The 20368-nt window shown below is 40.9% G+C and overlaps 1 long non-coding RNA gene across 1 annotated transcript; it reads left to right on the top strand.

Annotated features, from left to right (window-relative positions):
* Nucleotides 1-252: 252 nt before the first annotated feature.
* On the top strand, nucleotides 253-18301 carry LOC117508014. The gene is made up of 3 exons (XR_004559943.1): nucleotides 253-266; nucleotides 9389-9393; nucleotides 18166-18301. It is a non-coding gene; the product is annotated as an uncharacterized LOC117508014 (long non-coding RNA).
* Nucleotides 18302-20368: the final 2067 nt, after the last annotated feature.

Below are 20368 nucleotides of genomic sequence, written 5' to 3'. Positions count from 1 at the left end.
GCATGAGTACCCGTCCAGCAGGCTGTACAACCTTTCACGTCCAGAGCGCGAATCAATGGAGACCTACATCCGGGACTCGTTAGCTGCCGGGCTGATCCGGAACTCCACCTCCCTGATGGGTGTTGGTTTCTTTTTTGTGGGCAAGAAAGACAGCGGACTCCGTCCATGCAATGATTACAGGGGGCTGAATGAGATTACGGTTCGCAACCGATACCCGTTGCCCCTGTTGGATTCAGTGTTCACGCCCCTGCATGGAGCCAAAATACGTAATGCGTACCACCTCGTTCAGATCCGTAAGGGAGACGAATGGAAGACGGCATTCAACACCCCGTTAGGTCATTTTGAGTACCTGGTCATGCCGTTCGGCCTCACAAACGCCCCTGCGACGTTCCAAGTATTGGTAAATGACGTCTTGCGGGACTTCCTGCACAGGGACTCCTCCAGCCGTTACCTGTGCCTCATCGCCCCTGGTCGATGAGGCACATCCCACATCGGCCTGGACTTCGTCACGGGCCTCCCGCCGTCCCAGGGCATGACAACCATCCTCACGAAGTGGACCGGTTCTCCAAGGCGGCCCACTTCGTGGCCCTCCCGAAGCTCCCGACAGCCCAGGAGACAGCAGACCTCCTGGTGCACCATGTCGTATGTCTGCATGGGATTCCATCTGACACTGTCTCTGACCGGGGTCGCCAGTTCTCCTCGCAAGTCTGGAGGAGTTTCTGTATATATATATATATATATATATATATATATATATATATATATATATATATATATATATATATATATATATATGTATTGTATTTCTGCATAACTGATGTAAATAAAGTCCAAGACATATTCAGTGACTTGGAAGTTTTCATGTATCCATCCCCTGACTTGTCTGAAGAAAACTGGCAATTAAACTGATTATTTACAGGTATTATACTAAAGGGGATCATTACTTATACCATCATCTTGGCATTTATATTTTTAATTAAATTATATCAAGTTGTAGAGATTTACTTTCAGTTTGAGGAAGATAATTTTGCAAATTTATATATTGAGAAGCCTGATTTGCTTTTTATTTGAAAAGCTATAAACAAATTAAAATGTGTGAAATACCAAGGGGCTGAATACTTTTGCAACACTGTATGTTCCGCAGCCAAGGTTAGGGTCAATGTCCTCAACACTCACGCACCAGCTTGTGGTAGCATGCAGACAGAAATGGACCACATGGACAGAAAGTTAATAGTAAAGCTCCCTCAGGCAGAATGGATAAAATAGGGATTAAAAACTCACTTCATATCTGCATCAGAGGGTGACGAACAGCATACTCCAGCTGGGTGGAACAAGCATTTTCAGGCTGAGCCAGAACAGTTTATATCTTAACTACTACAGAAACTGCATATATCTTGTAACTGTCTGAGAAGTTTATGCTTTTATTCTTTCAGGCATTTGAAGAAGAAGGGCCTTTTTTGCCCTATTGTAAATACATGGAATCATACAGCCAAATTTGTCCTCTGAATTTAATCGATACTAATTACAGTTTGGCTAAATCCAACCATTGGGATCAGGGGGCGGCTGCAGCCTGATCCCTGGGAACCAAATCCAAACATAGGAGCTGACCCTAGGTCTGTCTCAAAGGCCAGCTGAAGCTGGTACACCATTACGCGTATGGACTGCTGGTGGTCCTCACCAGAAAACCTCTCATTTCTGAGTTTGCCCCATGGATAGTAACCAGCTTGATGTTGGGGTATTGTGTCAAAAAAAGACAGTGATGGGAGAAAATCTGACTCACCCATAACTAATTAGGTGAGTAATTGTGGCTTGCACCCCAGTGTGGACTCAAGATTTTCATTGCATAAATCGTAATGTGAGGTCAGACACATGAAATGCATTTGTGCATCGCTCCTCAGATTGTGCATCACAGATCGTCAAAGTAAAGTCCAAGGAAATATGCTAGTATATGTAACATAGTTTTGTGTTGGGTAATTTTTATTCACACTCATCAGTAACTGTACAATAACTCAGTCACCAAGCCTGCTTTTGAACACAGAAAAAATATGGAGAGAAAGAAAAGTCAGTGATAAATCAATAAAATGTATGCGGCTAGAAAGGGACTGAGGAGTGCACATTCTTCTGCCAAGACATGCTGTTAAAAAAAAAAAAAAAAAAAAACTGATCCTGGATACCCAGACACCAGCATGGACTCCCAAAGTTTTCTGTATATTTGTATTGTCAATTGTGTCGGTGGCATGGCCCAAGCAGAGGGTCTGTCACCTGTGTGCTTGCTCTGGGGGTTGGTAAGGTTAGCCCTTGCTTGTGTGAAGCACCTTGAGGCAACGTTGTTGTGATTTTGCGCTATATAAATGAAATAAATTGAAAATAGGCCTCTGCTTCATCAATTCCAAACTGATGAACCTTTTCTGGATGGGAAGCAAAACATCTTCAAGGAACTAAACAAGTCCAGTTGACCATTCATGGCTTTTGGACATATCCTGCAGTAAGCTATTCTCGCATTTTTTTTTTTTGTCCATAATACATACATAAATGTAGTGTGCAAAAATGTGCAATTTTGCCAAACGTGTACATATCCCATGTATTTTCCAAAGAAAGTCAGTGGTGACGACATCAACAACAAAATGGCAGATCATCTTAGCGTAAATAAAAAGTGGTAATTTGTATTGACTTATTTTTTAATTATAATTTAAAGTCTAAGTCACACTGTGTCAGCTTGACGACTCATAAGTGTAATGTATAAAAAAACTGATATCTGTTTGTTTATTTTTTTTTGTCCTGTACAAATCCTTTACTCATTCATTAAATGTGTTCCTTCTTGGCTGATGTCCAGCAAGTGTGTTGGAAAGTTTTGTGCATGCTTCAAACTTTGAGCGGACATCAGAGGGAGAGTTAATTTGTGTACTATTTTATCCAACCTTATCTCACAGTATTTTGTGATGCCATCACATAATGTAGCAGATTTTCATGATGGCATCATGAACTACTTTTGTGATGGAGTCAACTCTGCATTACAAGTAACACAGCTGTCTCTTGTGGATATTGCAGTGTTAAGAGAAGACTTCCAAGGTGCATTGGACCTCAAGTTTACATATGAGACTGAAATATGGGTGAGAAAAAGTGTGTATTATTATGGCACACAACATGTAGTAGGGATGATTTTGGCTCATGGCTCAACAGGGGGTCAGATAGCTGTTGTGGAAGGGTCTCCTGTATTTATTGTGGAATGTCTTACTGCATGGTCTGTTGAACATCTGAGAAGCTTTGTCCCTGAGATAACGTGGACAGTAAAAGTTCTCCAGCCTGCAGATTTGCTGGATGTGTACCCTCTGACAGCTTACATGCTTGGTGGAAGAAAACTCATAACCCTGAAGCGTTTTATAACTGATGAGTAAAGCAACACCAACTTTGTTTATATTTGTAGTTCCTGAACATCCTTTTTGTTTGTGTTTCAGATTAAATGATGATGGAATCTGCGATACTTTAAATATTGGTAAGTGAGCATGCAATCCAAAAATTGGCATAGTCAGACAGGATTCCCTCAAAAATCGAAGAATTGCTATTGTGGTTAGAGGTCCGGATGGAACCCGACCGTTACAAGGTGGTGGACTCAAAGGCTAGGGAGCAAGAACCAGGACAGGTTGTGAACAAAAAGAGCTTTAATTAGAAAAATAAATAACTGAGGTGCTGAGCTGGAGGAAGCCTGCTGAGCTGAAACTGGGCCCACATATATTGGTGGAAGTTTGGGAGCCACAGAGCACACAGGTCCAGACTTGGGAGTCTGAGAATGAGCTGGAGTCCTGGAGTACATGGAGCTGGAACCTGGGCCAGGTGGAACGCAGAGAGCCGAGGACGAGGAACTAAGAGGGTGTAGGAGAACAGAGGTAAGTGACTGCACTTATAACATTAGAATCCTTAACCAACAAACAGTTCACTGAAGGCATAAACAGGAATGTTCTCAGGCCCAGGAATAAAGTTCACTGTCTAGGAAATAAGGTTCTCTGTTCAGGAATTGTTCACAGTTCATGAATTATTTTCAGAGGTCAGAGGTCAGGTGCTGCTCGTCTTATGATGCAGTTCCAATTAAGCAGGACTTGACGTTGGAAATGACTTGGAAAGTTCTTAGCTGTTCTGCATCAGAGCTCATACACGTCTTGGAATTAGTTCTTGGAAACAGTTCTTGGATACAGTTCATGCACAGTCACTTACAGGAGCAGCATGAGAATGGGATCTCACAGACATGCAGGAACTTAACTGAACGTGAACAGAGCTGTGCACTTCAGAGGGAGAGAGCAGATGTGTTCTAAATTGACGTCGGGCAGAGAGCAGCGTGGGAGCCACGCAGGAAAGTGTCTTGAAACACAAAAGGATCAACAAGCTCTAATACGGGAATTAGAGATGGCCAGGCTACCTGGAGAAGAGTTCCGAGAAGCTAAGACATCAGAGTGCATGGAAGCGGCAGGAATGACGACATGTAGAATCTGGCATGGTCAAGGACAAAGATTCATCATGGAAGGCTCACGGAAGAGCCAAATCTGGTGGGTCAGGGTCACGGAACAAAGACTCTGGCCAAGACTAAGCTCAGAGCCAGCTCCTATTCAAGTGCTCATGTGAGTCAGCTGTGAGGAGATAATGAGCTACAGGTGTTCCTTGGCTCTGCAGTGCGCCACCTGGAGGGAAAACAGACAAACTACACAGAAGAGGTTTAAAAGGGAAGGAGAGAGGCAGACAAAGGCAGACCATGCATTCAAAAGTCAAAGAAGCATTCAATACTGTAGATAGTCCAAACTATACCTTTTTGGAATGTTTACAATCACACAAATAATGTATAATTTTCAATATGACTGGAGCATTTTTATATTTTGACCCCTATATAATTCTTCAATTCTTTAAAAAACATCAGACCCAGAACGTATGCTCGGGGAGCAGCCTCTGGTAACGGGGGAGCCCGAAGAACAAGACGAACGCTCCACAGAGCAACAAGTTGCTGCTTTTTTTACAAACTAAGGGGATCGATCTGGATATAAACACTATTGAAGAAAGTCACCCGTTACCCAGGAAGAATTAATCAGACAAACCTACAGTCATCATGAGGTTTGTTAACAGGAAAGACAAAACAACTCTGCTCAAACAAGGATATAAACTTAAAGAATCCAATGTTTACTTAAATGAGCATCTCACTAAACACAATGCAGATATAGCAAAGAAGGCAAGATACTTGAGAAAACAACAAAAAATTCAAACTGGAGTATTCATCAAATTGAATGGGTCCCCAGAAGAAGCCAAAGTGTTGCTGATCAGAAGCATGGAGGAATTGGCAAAATATGAAGAAAACATGGTAAGAGAATGCAACCAACTTTCATAATGACTGACAAACATACAGACCATTCATTGGTGCTTCTGAACAGTAATAGTATAACTGAGATCATACATGGTTATGAGAATCTGGAATTACAACCTTTTAAGTACACTGAGCATCATATACAAGATCTGGAATATGAGATAGATCCGGACAATCATTTCTATTCCTTCACAGATAGTAACTGTCAGTATTACACAGAGGAACAATACAATAACTGCATTTCAAGTGATGGGAAATTGTCAATAATCCACTTTAATAGCAGGAGTCTGTACAAAAATTTTGGAAGTATCAAAGACTATTTAAAACAATTTTGTCAACCATTCAGTATAATTGCAGAGGGTGATGACTCAAACTATGAGCTGGAGGGTTATGAATTTAATCATCTGAATAGATGAAATAGAGGAGGAGGAGTGGCTTTGTATGTTGACAAAAGGATTAACTACAAAACTAAAGATGAAATGACTGTGGCTGTGGAAAATCTTTTGGAATCCATCACAATTGAAATAGGTATGGAAAAAAGCAAAAATATAATTATTAGCTGCATACAACCCCTGGCAAAAATTATGGAATCACCGGCCTCGGAGGATGTTCATTCAGTTGTTTAATTTTGTAGAAAAAAAGCAGATCACAGACATGACACAAAACTTAAGTCATTTCAAATGGCAACTTTCTGGCTTTAAGAAACACTATAAGAAATCAAGAAAAAAAGATTGTGGCAGTCAGTAACGGTTACTTTTTTAGACCAAGCAGAGGAAAAAAAATATGGAATCACTCAATTCTGAGGAAAAAATTATGGAATCACCCTGTAAATTTTCATCCCCCAAATTAACACCTGCATCAAATCAGATCTGCTCATGGACATTGACCCTATGTGTCTTTTTGCAAGGAATGTTTTTGCAGTTTTTGCTCTATGGCAAGATGCATTATCATCTTGAAAAATGATTTCATCATCCCCAAACATCCTTTCAATTGTCCAAAATATCAACATAAACTTGTGCATTTATTGATGATGTAATGACAGCCATCTCCCCAGTGCCTTTACCTGACATGCAGCCCCATATCATCAATGACTGTGGAAATTTACATGTTCTCTTCAGGCAGTCATCTTTATAAATCTCATTGGAAAGGCACCAAACAAAAGTTCCAGCATCATCACCTTGCCCAATGCAGATTCGAGATTCATCACTGAATATGACTTTCATCCAGTCATCCACAGTCCACAATTGCTTTTCCTTAGCCAATTGTAACCTTGTTTTTTTTCTGTTTAGGTGTTAATGATGGCTTTTGTTTAGCTTTTCTGTATATAAATCCCATTTCCTTTAGGCGGTTTCTTACAGTTCGGTCACAGACGTTGACTCCAGTTTCCTCCCATTCGTTCCTCATTTGTTTTGTTGTACATTTTTCGATTTTTGAGACATATTGCTTTAAGTTTTCTGTCTTGACGCTTTATCTTCCTTGGTCTACCAGTATGTTTGCCTTTAACAACCTTCCCATGTTGTCTGTATTTGGTCCAGAGTTTAGACACAGCTGACTGTGAACAACCAACATCTTTTGCAACATTGCGTGATGATTTACTCTCTTTTAAGAGTTTGATAATCCTCTCCTTTGTTTCAATTGACATCTCTCGTGTTGGAGCCATGATTCATGTCAGTCCACTTGGTGCAACAACTCTCCAAGGTGTGTTCACTCCTTTGTAGATGCAGACTAACGAGCAGATCTGATATGATGCAGGTGTTAGTTTTGGGGATGAAAATTTACAGGGTGATTCCATAATTTTTTCCTCAGAATTGAGTGATTCCATATTTTTTTCCTCTGCTTGGTCTAAAAAAGTAACCGTTACTGACTGCCACAATCTTTTTTTCTTGATTTCTTATAGTGTTTCTTAAAGCCAGAAAGTTGCCATTTGAAATGACTTTAGTTTTGTGTCATGTCTGTGATCTGCTTTTTTTCTACAAAATTAAACAACTGAATGAACATCCTCCGAGGCCGGTGATTCCATAATTTTTGCCAGGGGTTGTATATAGAGCTCCTGGCTCTAAAATTGAAGAATTTTAAAATTGGACAGATAAATTGTTTTCACAGATGGGTAATAAGCGAGTATTTGTTTGTGGAGTTATAAACATTGATCTCTGAAATCCACATCAGCATATAGTAACTGAGGGTTTTATTAACACTATGTACAGTCTAAATCTATATCCAAAAATTACTAGGCCTTCAAGAATCACTTCACATTCAGCTACTCTCATTGATAATATACACTCAACAAAAATATAAATGCAACACTTTTGGTTTTGCTCCCATTTTGTATGAGATGAACTCAAAGATCTAAAACTTTTTCCACATACACAATATCACCATTTCCCTCAAATACTGTTCACAAACCAGTCTAAATCTGTGATAGTGAGCACTTCTCCTTTGCTGAGATAATCCATCCCACCTCACAGGTGTGCCATATCAAGATGCTGATTAGACACCATGATTAGTGCACAGGTGTGCCTTAGACTGCCCACAATAAAAGGCCACTCTGAAAGGTGCAGTTTTGTTTTATTGGGGGGGGGATACCAGTCAGTATCTGGTGTGACCACCATTTGCCTCATGCAGTGCAACACATCTCTTTCGCATAGAGTTGATCAGGTTGTCAATTGTGGCCTGTGGAATGTTGGTCCACTCCTCTTCAATGGCTCTGCGAAGTTGCTGGATATTGGCAGGAACTGGTACACGCTGTCGTAAACGCCGGTCCAGAGCATCCCAAACATGCTCAATGGGTGACATGTCCGGTGAGTATGCCGGCCATGCAAGAACTGGGACATTTTCAGCTTCCAAGAATTGTGTACAGATCCTTGCAACATGGGGCCGTGCATTATCCTGCTGCAACATGAGGTGATGTTCTTAGATGTATGGCACAACAATGGGCCTCAGGATCTCGTCACGGTATCTCTGTGCATTCAAAATGCCATCAATAAAATGCACCTGTGTTCTTCGTCCATAACAGACGCCTGCCCATACCATAACCCCACCGCCACCATGGGCCACTCGATCCAAAACATTGACATCAGAACACCGCTCACCCACACGACGCCACACACGCTGTCTTCATCCGTGAAGAGAACACCTCACCAACGTGCCAAACGCCAGCGAATGTGAGCATTAGCCCACTCAAGTCGGTTACGACGACGAACTGGAGTCAGGTCGAGACCCCGATGAGGACGACGAGCATGCAGATGAGCTTCCCTGAGACGGTTTCTGACAGTTTGTGCAGAAATTCTTTGGTTATGCAAACCGATTGTTTCAGCAGCTGTCCGAGTGGCTGGTCTCAGACGATCTTGGAGGTGAACATGCTGGATGTGGAGGTCCTGGGCTGGTGTGGTTACACGTGGTCTGCGGTTGTGAGGCTGGTTGGATGTACTGCCAAATTCTCTGAAACACCTTTGGAGACGGCTTATGGTAGAGAAATGAACATTCAATACATGAGCAACAGCTCTGGTTGACATTCCTGTTGTCAGCATGCCAATTGCACGCTCCCTCAAATCTTGCGACATCTGTGGCATTGTGCTGTGTGATAAAACTGCACCTTTCAGAGTGGCCTTTTATTGTGGGCAGTCTAAGGCACACCTGTGCACTAATCATGGTGTCTAATCAGCATCTTGATATGGCACACCTGTGAGGTGGGATGGATTATCTCAGCAAAGGAGAAGTGCTCACTATCACAGATTTAGACTGGTTTGTGAACAATATTTGAGGGAAATGGTGATATTGTGTATGTGGAAAAAGGTTTAGATCTTTGAGTTCATCTCATACAAAATGGGAGCAAAACCAAAAGTGTTGCGTTTATATTTTTGTTGAGTGTATATATGTATGTATGTAGGTGTGTATATATGTGTGTGTATGCGTGTGTGTGTGTAATTATGTATGTATGTTTAGGTGTATGTTGGTGTGTGTATACACGTATACTGTATATGTATGTAAATATGTATGTAGACGAAGACATGGTGTTCACTTGATATGTTTATGATAATGGGATTTGAGTTTGTGTTGTTAAATGTGTTTGTAGCATGGCCCAAGCAGAGGGTCACCCCTTAGAGTCTGGTCTACTTGAGGTTTCTTCCTCAATACATCAGAGGGAGTTTTTCCTTACCAATGTCGCCTGTGTGCTTGCTCTGGGGGTAGGTAATGTGTATATATGTATGTGTGTATGTATATATGAGGTGGGCGTTAATAAGCTTTGCTTCTGTTCACCCCCTTTTTGGTCACACGTCACTGTGGATTGTCTTGTATATCAGTTTTTGTTATTGACGAGTTGTGTGCCAAATAAATAAGTTCAAGTTCAAGTTCAAATTCAATTGACCCCTACGTGGCCGCCTATTGAAAATTCAGTTTTTTCAGAAGAGTAATAGCTAAGGTGTACATTTGCCAAATTTGATGCTTGTATCACCATTTGAAGGATTCCTCTGTAAATATTCTGTTGTCTGCTGCACTAGTGGGACCTGACAGTCCAGAAGGAGGGCAAAAAGAAACATTCCAACCCAGTGTGTTTGTGTGCTAATTAAAAAAAGAGCATCAGTGTGTGTGTGCATGCTTAACCCAGCTTCAGCGCCTCTTGATGCCGCATATGTCTCCTCCTCCTCCTCCCATGGTGAGAAGCTCATCATCAGAATAGCGCTCTCCTCTCTTCTCTCTCTTCCTCTCTCCCATCGCTCCACACTTGTTGAGGAGCTGTCATCTTTCTGTCCTCTCTCTCTCCCCTCTGTCTTTGCTCACTCTGTCATCTTCCCGCCATGTGGCTGCAGGGGCGGATCAAAGCCAAGTGGAGGCGGCGAGAGATGCAGGAGAGAGGAAGAGTGGGATGAAGAAGAATAATTTCAGCTTTATTTTCGGGGTGAACGAGAGGACAGGGTGGCTGTGTGACAAAAATACAGCGACAGAAATGTGCTGCTGTAAGGAGTTGAGCGCAGCCGAGCTGCTTCTGCAGCCCATGTGAGCGGTGCACTGAACTCGAAGACAAAACAATAACAAACGCATGTTCAGCCAATTACACAACTGGGTGGGAAATCAGATTTATTGTCAAACCAGATTTAACCACTCAAGACAAAATCATCACCTATCTGAGTGGAGAACTCAACAAGCAGTCCTGCAGATGGGTTAGTCCGGAGTGTCCCAGGTCCATATGTGGTGCAGTTTATAGTTTGTGACTCTCGATGACAGCGTTAGATGTGTGACAGGATCTCACACTTTTGACCTGCTTGTTACCTCCTACTTCAGGAATCACGCGCCAGTTAAGCCACAATCACACCTGCATCTGGAAATGATAAAAACAAACAAAAAGAACTGGACAGAGTTCAACAAAAATATGTCGAAGATGGGCTTTGAGTCAGAGACAAGTTAGAACAACAAATCAAAAAAAGTTGGGAGCGTATGGAAAATGTGCTCGGACAGCGCAAATCTCACCCTACACTAGTTTCCAGTTACACAAATTGTTACCTTGCAAACGTTTTCCAGGTTATTCCTGTTAGAAGTGGCTTTTCATAAGCAAAATATAATAATACAATAACATGCTTTTGGAAGGCGGTATGCATTTTCAGAGGTCCGACGTCCATGCTAGAGGTGGGCGATACCGGGAATTTTGGTTTTGATCCGATAGCAAGTAAATACAGGCCCAGTATCGCCGATATCGATCCCAATCCCGATACTTTTCATATTTAAGCATCATAGATCCAAATGATCCAAAAGACCTAGGATAGAATTTCGCCAAACATTGTATGTGACAACAAAATACTTTATTATCACAATCAACATTTTTGTTGAAAAAAATATTACTCAACACAACTTAAAACAAAATCTCCTGAGGTAGAGGGCTGACAAACCACAATACAAGGGTGCGCTGCTCTGTGTTGTGTGACACAGAGCAGCGCTGCTCTTACAGACAGAGAGTAGACTTTGATGAATCTGCATGCGCAGCAGTCAGTGTGTGCGGGAGAGAAAAAAGCTTGAGTATCAATCTTTTTACAAGAGGATCATTCAATATCAATACCAGCGTTGGTATTGATATTACTGATATTAGGATTGATCCGCCCACCTCTACTCCATGCCTAGTCACCCAAAATGACAGATATTCACCCGAGTTAGACGAGGGCGAATATCTGTCATTGGGGGCGATGGCATGGATGGAGAGACTCCGAAAATGCATACCATACGTCAAATGCATGTTATTTGCATTATTATCACCAGTGTTGCCACAGTTACTTTGAAAAAGTAATCCAGTTTCTGATTACTGATTACTCCTTGCAAAAGTAACTTAGTTACTTTACTGATTACTCAATTGTAAAAGTAACTAAGTTAGATTACTAGTTACTTTTTTAGTTACTTTCCCAGCTGCCGACAACAACCCTCTGCCACCTCAACATGACAGTGATACTTGTTTTGCCAAAACTCACTTTATAGTCACCCTTTCTTGACTTCAATGAAAATAAATACTTGTTTTATAAAAAGTAAAATAAAGACCTCTTTCTTGACCTCATATTTAACTGTTGACAGCACTGTAACAGTAAAACTTGCAATTTCTAACCTGCATTGTTTATAAATGTAACTATTAAATTCTAACATTTAAATTCTCTATAAACATTTAACTTGTCAAAATTCTTATTATTTTAAGTAGTATTAGTTGTTATAGTAAAAAAGGCTTCAAAACTGGACCTTTAATCTAGGGGTGTTGTGGGAGGGGCACATCCTTGCCCCACACCCCCATTCCATCTGGATCTGCCCCTGCTTTGGCATTTGAGCACAAAGAATGGATAACATTTATTTATGCAGAAAACATGACCAGATTTACAGGTAAGAAAGTTTTATTGCGTTTTCACATCATGTGGTCCTCAGAAAGAGAGTTTAGGTGCATTTGAGTGGAAAATAGTGTTAGTTGTTTATGTGTCGTGGAGGATCAGCTGTTTTTAATGAGCAGATACGCGGCTCAGCTCAGAATTCTAAATAAAGGAGAAAATTACTTTGTAAAGCTCAGTGCAGGTGTGCTGTTGTCACCGCGCTTTAAGAGGTGAGGACAAGTCGTAGCTGCTGCAGAAAACAGCTCACTTAAAGTGGGCAGTTCAGTCGAACCCCAACCCCCTGCCCACAGACCAAGTTTAATGCTGCTATCGACCCACAATACAAAAATAATAGTAACGCACAGTGACTTGGAGAAGTAATTTTAATCTGATTACTGACTTGGAAAGATTAACGCGTTAGATTACTCGTTACTAAAAAAAGTGGTTAGATTAGAGTAACGCGTTACCGGCAACACGTAACGCGTACATAAAAAGTTGGCTCACTTTAACTTTTGTCATGTCGGCTGGTGCGCGCTGCTCTCCAAATTCGGCAGTGCGTCCTCATCAAGCTGGCTGCTTTGGCTGCTGTTCATTGTCGTACTATCCATGAGAAAGTCATCCAGAATATCCATATTGGGACCAACACACACTTCTCGCCTTTTTATGTTTTCTTCTGCGGACAGTTCTTGGGCTGCACGCGCTATGACATAATTTGTTTATGCACAGCGGGCAGGTATGCCAATACTCGTTCGCTACTGCGCGCGGGTATAGCCAGGTAGCGTCGATGTAAATCGACGCTACTGGCCTAGCAACACCTCGGTAAAGTGATAATAATACAAAATATAGATCAAAAGGGCTTTTCAATGTTAAAAATAATCAAATATCCACTAAATCTGCAATAAGGATCAGATGCAGATCAATCTTAGTCGATTCACTGAGAGTGCCAGTTTGCACCTCATTGTAATAAATGGGAGTGATTGAGGCACTTTTGATTGAGATATAATGCAAAATGTACACCAAATGGGCTTTTCAATAATAAATTCAAATGTCCACAAAATCCACAATCTGGATCAGACCTGGGTCAAACTGTCAGGCGATTGAGGTCCAGTCTGCGCCTCACATTCAAATATGAGAGTGACTGAGGCGCTGTGTCGTGGCCCATCTAATGTAAAATATACATTAAATGGGGTTTTCAATGTTAAATTTAAATGTCCACAGTCTGTAATCTGGATCAGATCCAGATGAAACTTTGTCAGTTGATAAAGGATACCATCCTACATAACACTCTCAAACATGAAAGAAATGTGATCTTTTTTGAGTTATGATTTTTTTGAATATTCATTCAATATTAAAGATAGGGATTTTTCCAGTTTTCCAAGAGTTTCCCTGACCTTGCCCTTTGTCTTACAACCTTGAAATGAAATCACTTCTTGCCTATCAGGATATGAATCTTCAGTAAAAGTTTCGTAACAATATATGAAATATTGTGGGCTCCAGGCTGTTCACAAACACACAAACAAACAAACAAACAGGGGCAAAAACGTAACCTCCTCCAACTTCGATGGTGGAAATAACAAACAAAAACAACAACAACACTGGCTCTTACGTGTATTTTGGTTCATACTGTGGGATTGAAATTAAAGATATTTTATGTTTTGTGTGGTCTCTATTTCATTAATTAAAGGTACAGGGCCACCCAAATTTCACTAAACTGACAAAATTTAGATTCTACTGAAATCCCAGCATTATAATGTCAGTTTAGTTTAGATTATTTATTTTAGATGTATTATTTATTTATTATTTATTTTAGATTTTATTTTATATTTTATAAAATTACAGCTCAGTTTAATGAAGAGGACATATGTATCTGGTGGGAATTCCACAGCAAATATTTTATTTACCTTTGGCGTCTGCAGGAGGGCGCGCATGTGCACATGCATGATCTTTTGAAAAGACTGATAGCTACCTTTGAGCACATGTGATATGCGCACTCTTAGTGTCCACACTGACGTCCGTGAGATGTCAAAATGCTAAAAAAAACCCTACGTTTCTCATCTTAGAAGTGTTTATTTCTTTCATACAGCAGGGTAGTGGTTAGTTTGCTTGGTTGCAGTGCAGAAAGATCCCGGTTTGAACCCCATCCCTGCCTGTTTCTCCATATAATGTGAAGTTGTGTCAGGTGGAAAACTTGTGCCAATTCAACATGCAGATACACACTGGATCTGCTGTGGCAACCCTGAGTGAAAACAAAGGAGCAGCTGAAGGGTCTTTTTAGATTTACACAGAAATGCAGTGGTTTTTGAATGTTTTTCCCCATGTTGGATTACCAGCCAGAGAAAGACGAGCCAGTGATGTCACAGTGTCTCTCTGTTCTGATTGGCTATCATCATTTCCTTCCCAGAATACCTTGCACAAGTCTGGGGAAGCCCCTACATGATCTATGACATCACTCTCATTGACTGTGTTGGTCTCAAACGTTGTTGCTATAAGTACTTCAAGTCCATCTGTTCTTTTGAAAATTTAACTTTCAGGGGAACTTTAAATTTATTTTGGGGGGGACAACGTGAATTTTGATTGTATTGGCAATGTCATAATAATTACTCTTTGCTTAAATAAAACTTATTTAAATGGAATATATATAAAATTATAGTGGTGCCAGTGAAAATTATTTTATAACTAAATCTTAAAAAGTTTAGTGGCCCTATATTTTTAATATACATCCATTCCTGCTTTTCAGGTCTGAAACACATTCCAAAAACATTGTGACCCTAAGGGCCCCTTCACACACAGTATGAATGTGGCTGAATTGCGCATGAGGCAGGAACTGCATGCAATATGTGTAAATTTGGAGCTGCCTCCAAAGCCTCGTACACCTGTTGCAACAGCTGTTTGCACAAACCAGCGGCTGAAAGACAGAGTGTGCCCTGTGAGAGCCCATTCAATCCCTCTCGCGGCAGGTGTCGGCCAAATTCCAGGTGACACACACAAACATCTAACACTGCAGACAATCACTTTTGAGCTGGCTGTGAAATTTGTCTATGTGCCCCCACGAGTGTGGCGTTGCAAAACAGCAACGCTCATGTGGTGTGCCAGAGTGTTGGCAACACATGTGCCATGCGTGTGAATCAGGCGTGTGTTGCGCTCCCCCCCATCTGCAACACATGTGGCAGATGTGTTGCAGATGGGGGGGGGATAAAACATATATTGCTGTTGCGACCGGCTGCAGCGAGCGAGTGTACGGCGCGCACTTTAACAGCCTGCCCGTGGTGTCTGTCCTGCAGTGTGCCATCCACAGGATACTCCTGTCAGGCCGGACACACACATGCAGGGCTGGCTGGACACGCCAGGCCAGTAGTGGACATGATAAGTGCGCCATGCTTCATTCATGTCATTTCATGACTGTATGTCTGTGACCATGGGTCATCTACAGAGGAACAGATGGTTCATACTTATATGTTCGCTCGATAAGAGGGATTCAATAAAATGTGGTGTTTTTATGGTGTGTGGTTTTATTTTTTTTTTTTATGTCTATCTCCTTGTTGATTTCAAGCATTTTTCTGCACCTTTTATAGGACAATGATGATAGCGCAGTGGTAATGTTTCTGGCTGGTAATTCGTGCTTTTGTAAATTGCAGGTTCGAATCCTGTGGATGGTGTGTTTCATGCATGAGCATGCACGAAACCGTCACAGTAGGCTCGTTCACCCTGCCCGACCACGTGTCCCTCTCGACGTTGGCTTGATGTTGTCGTGGTTCGCTCATGCAAGCTGTTTTGCGGTGATTCGCCTTGATTTCTACTTATTCATACTATGTGTGAAGGGGCCCTAAAGTATTTACCACTTTGTAGTGTAGTCATTCCTTCTCACAACACTTAAGATATTTTTTCAATGGGGATATGAAGCAAAGAAGCACTTCACGTTATTTTGTCTTCCTGCAAACATGTCTTCAGGTGTGCAACTGTACGGGTCACTGTCACTGAATTTTTTTCATTTCAAAATTCTCCACACATTCTCTGCTGGGGACAGGTCAATACTGAAAGGTGTAATTGTGGTCAGCAGGAGGTGCTGTGCAGTGAAGTAAGCTTCACTCTCTGACACTAAAAGAGTTCTACCCAGAGATATTAAGCCCTGGTTAGACCGAATAATGAACGATGAATAATGAGCCACGTTGCATGATTTTTTTTTTTTTTGTACAAGTCAAGATATTCAAGAAAGGTTTGAGAATAGTGGCTCTTACAGGCAGATTATTCATCTAACGAGGCTCATCTCTGAGCGTGGCTTGAATTTCATCAAGTTCAAAATTTAGCAAAAATAGCATAGGGCCATTTGTATATGAGTTACTACGAGGACAAGCAAGGATTTTAGAGGCATGTTTATAGTGAGGATGAGGCTGTTAAAAGTGCATTACCAAGCCTCGTATGGGCCATGTTGTATCATGTACAGGCCATGTCGGGCCTCTTTAATGCAAACAATATGTAGCCATCACGTGGCCCGCCTGTATACAAGCTTGTTTGGTCTCACTCTGTCATCATATTGCTATGAAATATTCACACTCACACACGTACTGTACGACAAGCACAACAACATAGATTTAGGCTGTTCGTTACCAGCCACTGATATGGGATTACTTTGCGCACTTCCATGACCAGTTTCAAAGTAGACGCTCAGCTTTGTGCATGTTTATAAATGTTGTTGATATAACTGAAAAATCTAAAAAATACAACTGTATGATCAGACAGCCTGAAAAACAGCGGAGAGGTCCACGTGCATTTAAAACAGCATGCTGTTGCACACACATCAATATCCAAAATTCCACTGACTCTCTCAAAGCAAAATCAAAACAAAGCCTTCCAGCTCCAATGACTGGAACAAAATACATAAGAGGGGAAAAAAAACTGAACATGGCACTCACCCACTTGTAGAATTATTTACAAATACAGTAAGTTCTCACACATGGATCATGTGCAAAGTGGAAGAGTGTGCTATGGTCTGATGAGTCCACATTTCAAATTGTTTTTGGAAATGATGGAAATTGTGTCCTCCGGACAAAAGATGAGGAAGACCATCCAGATTGTTACCAGCACAAAGTTCAAAAGCCAGCATGGGTGATGGTATGGGGGTGTGTTAGTGCCCACGGCATGGGCAACTTACAAATCTATGATGGCACCATCAATGCTGAAAGGTACATCCAGGTTTTGGAGCAACACATGCTGCCATCCAAGCAACGTCTTTTTTCAGGGACGTTCCTGCTTATTTCAGCAAGACAACACCAAGCCATATTCTGCACAGGTTACAACAGTGTAACAACTACAAAAGAGTGCGGGTAGTAGACTGGCCTGCCTGCAGTCCAGACCTGTCACCCAAAATGTGTGGCGCATTATGAAGCGCAAAATACGACAACGGAGACCCCGGACTGTTGAACAACTGAAGTCGTACATCAAGCAAGAATGGGAAAGAATTCCACCTACAAAGCTTCAACAATTAGTGTCCTCAGTTCCCAAATGTTTAGTGAGTGTTGTTAGAAGGAAAGGTGATGTAACACAGTGGTAAACATACCACTGTCCCAGCTTTTTGAAACGTGCTGCAGGCATCCATTTCAAAATGAGAAAATATTTGCACAAAAACAATAAAGTTTATCAGTTTGAACATTAAATATCTTGTCTTTGTGGTGTATTCAATATAGGTTGAAGAGGGTTTGCAAATAATTGTATTCTGTTTTTATTTACATTTTACACAACGTCCCAACTTCACTGGAATTGGGGTTGTATGTTCTCCACCTCAGTGCATGAGAGAGAGAGAGAGAGAGAGAGAGAGAGAGAGAGAGTTAAAAAAGGATCCAGCTGTAACAGTCCTCTGGGATTCCAGAAGCGATTGTTTTCAACTGCCAAACTGTGACAGAAAATGATTAATACACTACAAAAGAATTATTTTATATACAGTGTCCAGCGCAAAGCAGATGGGATTGACACGATGAAGTGCGCTCGAGGGTGGAGCCAAAATATCCTGTCCTGTCCTTGTTGCCGCCAGGTGCTCAGATAATGCACTTTTAACAACCTCGTCCTCACTACAAACATGCCTCTAAAGTCCTTGTTTGTCCTCATAGTGCCTCGTACACAAACTGCCCCACGCTGTTTTTGAAAAATTTTGAACTGCTTGAAATTAGCACCACACTCAGAGATGAGCCTTGTTAGCCAAATATTCTGCCTCTAAGAGCCTCTCAGAGCCACTATTCTCCCACAATTGTTGAATAACCGGACTCGTACCAAAAAAAAAAAAAAATGCTACATGGCTCATTATTCATCCTTGATTATTTGGTGGGTCCGAGGCTTCAGTACACAGTTGACTAAGGTGGTTTCGAGTTTAAGCACTACAAGTGCTGCTGGGTAAATTCAAATGCAATCATAAACCAAAAACCAACAAAAAGCCAGAGCTTCTGTCCTTATGCACCCGGCCCGCTGCTATAACAAAGGAAGAAAAGAAGAAGAAGGAAAAAAAGAGCATCATTTACTTTCAATATGCTTCCACTCAGACAGTGGGCAGAAGGCATGAAGCGCAAAGCACCTTTCACTCATAGTTTCTTGTAAAACCAACTACTTATGGACAGTTTATCAAAATTAATGGCAACTCTGTCATTTTTACAAAGTGAAAATATGATATTGCACATATTTTTTAAAGTAATGCACTAATTCTGAAGGTTTGAGCATTAAACAGGCACATGTGCCAAAAGGCATTATGGGAAATTCAAATTAACTAACACAGCTTTACTCATTATGCCAGCAAAAAAATAAAAAATAATAAATAAATAAATAAAGTGGACTGAAAGTTAGCGGAACTAAAGTTAGTGGAACTAAAGTTAGCAGAAGCTAACTGGTCCTTTTCTGATGTTTTTCAGAGTTAGCTGAAAAGCTAATCTGCTAATGGAAAAGTTAGCTTTGCTAATTAGCATTTAGCAGATTAGTGGAACTGTGCCCACCACTGCCTTTAAACCACAAGCTCAAAAAATCTTTTAGCTAAAATACAGTTCAATTCAAATACACTTGTCATGGTAGGGAAATGAGCTATAGAGAGCAAAATAGTTTTTAGTACCAGGCTGTAAACATGCTTTTTTTCCCTCTCAGCTTTTAAATTTTAACATGAGTTCTCAATGTGAACCTGCTCGATTTTGGAGCCATACTCAAGCAGCCAGTCAAGGAACTTCAGCTCATATTTGTAGTTTTGGGAAGGTTTTATTTAGGACTGTCAAATCTTACCCCTTGGTCATTATCTACATAACCCAGCATGTACACCTGTAGGTCATCACCATAACAGTAATAATCAATGGTGGTGATGTATAATCTACCAAGATGGGCCACACAAACCTAAAACAAAACTCACTGCGCAGAAAAAGTCATGTTATTATGAGAAACACACTGTGGTCAACCTGACAGATCTCAGGCATGAAACTACACACAGAAATATTTAACCCTAACTTTGAAGATTTATGTAATTTTATTACATGACAAATTCCCATTTACTTTTTATTAGATAATTTTAATACAAACCTACCAAATAAACCTTACATGATGCATATTCATTACTGTAATAAATCCTATTCATTTGAAATGCATAATCCTCAGCTTTATGTATTTATTATTAATAAAATATAATTACTCTAAATCAATAATAATGACAGTATTTATTTAAAATACATAAAGTATATTGTTTGAATTATGCAATTCAAAGTGTATTGTTTGAATTGCATAATTCAGAATTTTCATCTCAGTGGGATTTTATTAAAACAAGGATTTACTGAAGACACAACACATCTAGCTGACACTGTTAAGTAGGGATGCAAAATATACAACACCAGGAACAGAACTGAAATTGTCCATCACTAAGTTTGCTGTGAGACTGTTTCTGTTTTCATCTACAATATGTGACACTGAGCTAAACATCCTTTCACTCTCCACACTATTTTTTTAAACTTTTAATTAAACACGTATCGGAGGCTCTGCTCGCAACACCACAGACACCCAACAAACAGATTACACCTGTAGCGGACCGAGCCTGTCTCCCATCAGCCTGGACAGCCACACCAGGGGCTGCAACTCAGCATCCTGATGGACAACCTCTGCTGCTGAAACCGTGATCTGACGGAGGAACTGTTGCGCAAAGTGCTGAAGTTAAAGAGGAACGTTTTTTCAGCCACGACAAGGA

The sequence above is a fragment of the Thalassophryne amazonica genome, chromosome 3 (genome assembly GCF_902500255.1).
Source record: "Thalassophryne amazonica chromosome 3, fThaAma1.1, whole genome shotgun sequence".
Taxonomy (NCBI): domain Eukaryota; kingdom Metazoa; phylum Chordata; class Actinopteri; order Batrachoidiformes; family Batrachoididae; genus Thalassophryne; species Thalassophryne amazonica.
The sequence above is the reverse complement of the archived record's forward strand: the minus strand, read 5'-3'. Positions and strand labels throughout refer to the sequence as shown.